General features: G+C 36.4%; 1 long non-coding RNA gene across 1 annotated transcript in view; it reads left to right on the top strand.

The window, feature by feature from the left end:
* The first annotated feature begins 3,277 nt into the window (after nucleotides 1–3,277).
* The window catches only part of LOC128247045 (uncharacterized), a 3,277-nt gene continuing 2,806 nt past the window's right edge, over nucleotides 3,278–3,748 (top strand). The window contains exon 1 of the long non-coding RNA XR_008263478.1: nucleotides 3,278–3,478. This is a non-coding gene — a long non-coding RNA (uncharacterized LOC128247045). The remainder of the gene's footprint in view (nucleotides 3,479–3,748) is intronic.

The following is a 3,748-nucleotide window of genomic DNA, read 5'->3' as shown; positions in this document are numbered from 1 at the left end:
ACACACACACACACACACACACACACACACACACACACAAACACACAGCTCAATCACTCGAATGGGTATTTATTGATAAGATAAGATTTTTGGTCTATTAATGTCATCCTCAGAGATGAAACATTTTTTTAATGTTTACACCTACGCTGTGAGTGCATGTGTTCTTAATATTAGGCATGTTCAGCTCATGATCATAAGATCCAGATTCAGTGGCTTGTTGCATCATTGAGCAAGGCACTTCACGTTGCTCCAGTCTACTCAGCATTAATGAGCACCAGTCAAGTGTTGGTGCAGATCTCTCTCTCCGTCCAGCTCTTACATCCTGGATGTGCCACTGGGTCAAATTTGCTTACAACTACATAAACATCTAGAACAATTAGAAAAAGCATGATACATTTACCAAGCCATTCTTGCTTGCAACTATGACAGTTGACTGTACTTTGTACATTATTCATGTTTGGTGATGTTTTTTTTTTATGAAAATATGAAAATGACATTAGTTTGTTTTTGTTTTTTTCCTTTTATAATGTGTATTAATGTGTATTGATGGTAACATTCTCTCCCTCAGTGACCGTCTCTGGCTGGTGTTTGTACCATTTCTTAGGGTGTGGGATATCATTATGACAGCATACGCTCCAGTGAAAGTATTGGCCAACTCAATCATGCCTAGTTTTATATTCTGTAGGGGCAAGGACTGAGCAACCAGCAACAGTGTGGTCAATACTCTCAAGTTTATCATTGCAGAGTCTACACTTTGTGTCTACCTCATTGTGTGTGACATTAGCTTGATAGTTCTGAGTGAGAAGACTTTGATCTTGTGCCGCTAGGATAAATGTTTCTATTTCGGCTTTCAAACCAGCACTTTCCAGTTCTTCTCATATCTACATTAGCTTCCCCAGCTCATTTGGGGTATTACCCATGCAATGTTTGTTTTTTTTTTGCCACATTCTCAATATTACCTTCAAATTTTCCTGCCTGGCTTTTGTTTTACACCTTTTTGCTGTCTTAGTGGATGGTGTGTCCTCCTTATCATCATAATCAGGGAGGTTAAGCTTTCATCTATATTTATGTCTCCTTTGAGATTAAGTAGAGTTTCTTACTCTGTTCATGTTGCCTTACCAGCTGTATCATCCAGTCTGTGTTACTTTGGATGTACACTTGGAGTTCTATTGTAGTTGTTTTATAGGATGTTTCAACTTGAATTAGGCCTCTACTGCCTTCCTTTCATGGGAAATAGAGCCTTGGATGTCTGATTTTGAGTGATGCATTCTGTTTAGTATCAGCAGTTTCCTGGCTTTTATGTTCATATGCTGGAGTTCACTCAGATTTCAGTTGATGACATTAAGGCTATACTGGACAACTGGTACTGCCAGGGAGTTTATAGCTGCAATTCTATTCTGGGAGTTCAGCTCAGTATCGAGGACCATTCTGACATATTCTTTCCTGATCTCTTTTATTGATCCATGTTGAATCTCTTTCCCTTCGTGTACCTCAAGATACTTATAAAAACCTTCTTGATCCAGGTCTTTGATAGCTGTATCATGATCAAGTTGGGTTATGGTATTAGCTGTCAGTTTACCAAGTTTGAACAAGCACACTTGTCAAGGTCAGATTTCATATTTATGTCATCACTGAATTTTTTCAGTTACTAGTAGCCCTTTCAGATCCTTGTCATCGTTTGCATATAGTTTCAGATCATCCATGTAGAGCAAGTGTGAGATGATCTTGACAAACATTTTTGTAACCATGATTTGTTCTATTCAGCTCATGGTACAAGGGAATGAAGGAAAGACAAGAGGAGAGGAGAGAGTAAACTTTCATGGAATATTCCATGGTCTATTTTGATGTTCTCTGATACACGTGAACCTTTTTTGTGGTTGTGAAACAATTTTGTATCCCACAGTCCAATAAACCTTTTATGAAAGGAGAGATCTTGTATATATTTAGTGCCTTTAAGATCCAGCTATGTGGGATACTGTCAAATGCCTTACAATAGTCAATCCATGCTGTAATATGATTTCATTTTTTGAATGAGCAATTTTTGAGTATTATACAGTTTATTAATAGTTGGTCTTTGCAGTTGTATGAGTTTCTTTTGCACCCTTTTTGTTCAAGGGGAAGGATGTTGTTTGCATCGAGAAATTGATACATCCTTTTAGTGAGGATGGATATAAGTGTTTTGTACATGGTGGTCAAACAAGTGATTGTCCTGTGGTTTTGGGGGTTTCTTGTGTCACTTGTTTTAGGGAGTAGGTATGTTATCCCTAATGTTAGCCAGCTTAGAGTCTTTTAGGGGTTTCTGATGACATTAGAGAAACATTCCATTAACTGACAGTGTAATGATGAGAGGTTGTTAAGCCAGAAGTTTTGCATTTTATCATGTCCAGGAAACTTCCACTTATGAGTTTTAGATAGATCTTGTTAGTTTCTACATTGTAATATTGTTCCATCTCTTCTTCAATCTCAGCCATTCTTTCTTCTTCTCTCCCTACCCAGTCAGCTTCCTTGTTGAATTCCCTTCTATCATTCCATATGCTTTTCCAAAATGTCACTACATCTTTCATATCTGGCTGGTCTTTTAATTTGGACTGTTTCCCTAACTTTCAGTAGAATTTCTTGGCATCAGTTTTAAATATCTTATTTTGCCTGTAAAATTTGTTTCTCTTTTCATACTTGCATTTTTTAACCTGCATTTTTTGCTTAACCACCTCTTTTGCTCTCAGGACTTCATTCTTGTTTGTCAGATTGTATTTTTGCTTTATCTTTCTAGCCCTTCTTGTTTTTACACTATTTCTTTTGGAGAGTTCATCTAAGATAGATAATTCCTGTCGGAAACTCTCGATTTCCTTATTTAAGCGCTCTTTCCACCTTGGGTGTTTGTGCTTTTTTGTGGCCTATTTTCTTTGTGGCAGCAATAGCTGTTGACTATATAAGATGGTTTAATGAGGTTAAAATCTGTCTTAGTTTCAAGGAGAAGTTGCTTCAGGGCATAGTAATATATTTTGATCATAGTGATTTGGTTTGGTCTTCTGAAACATTGGTAGTTGATCTCTCTCATTCATTTCTAGATGTTTAGAGATGCCTAGCTCTCTCAGGATATCGTTGTTTGCCTCAAGTATTTTCTCTCTATTGGCTTTGGTGACTGTGTCAGCCATTGCAGCCTCAGGTTCATTCCTATATCCTGTTACTTCACTTTCATTTCGGCCGTCTACTACTTCAAGTTCTAAGTTGCCTCCATCAACATCATGTTCAGAGATGTCTTTATCAATAGGTTGAATGTTTTCGAATGTTGTTTACTATTATTATCATTTTTATTATTATCATTTTTATTATTATTGTTATTATTATTGTTATTATTATTATTATTATTATTATTATTATCATCATTATCATGATAAAATGTTTTTAACTCAGAGTCATGAAAAATATATAGAGTCCAGATTTACTCCACTTCCTGACTCTAAACATGGCAAAAATGGTAAGTTTACTTGATTTATCTAATTTTTGTATCTCATTTCTGAAAGTAGTATGAAACTCCCAAACGTACATTCTCTTTCCCTTCTCCACCAAACTTACAGTATCTCTCTCTTTTTGGTATTTTCTCAAACACACTCTATCTCTAACATGTAAACACACACACACTCACTTTCTCTCTAATGCACAGTGTATCTGAAAGACATACTCTTGTTCACACACACTTTCAACACATTCTCTCTCTCTCTCTCTCTCTCTCTCTCTCTCTCTCTCT

The sequence above is a fragment of the Octopus bimaculoides genome, chromosome 2 (assembly GCF_001194135.2).
Source record: "Octopus bimaculoides isolate UCB-OBI-ISO-001 chromosome 2, ASM119413v2, whole genome shotgun sequence".
Taxonomy (NCBI): domain Eukaryota; kingdom Metazoa; phylum Mollusca; class Cephalopoda; order Octopoda; family Octopodidae; genus Octopus; species Octopus bimaculoides.
This window is presented reverse-complemented; position numbering and strand designations above follow the sequence as displayed.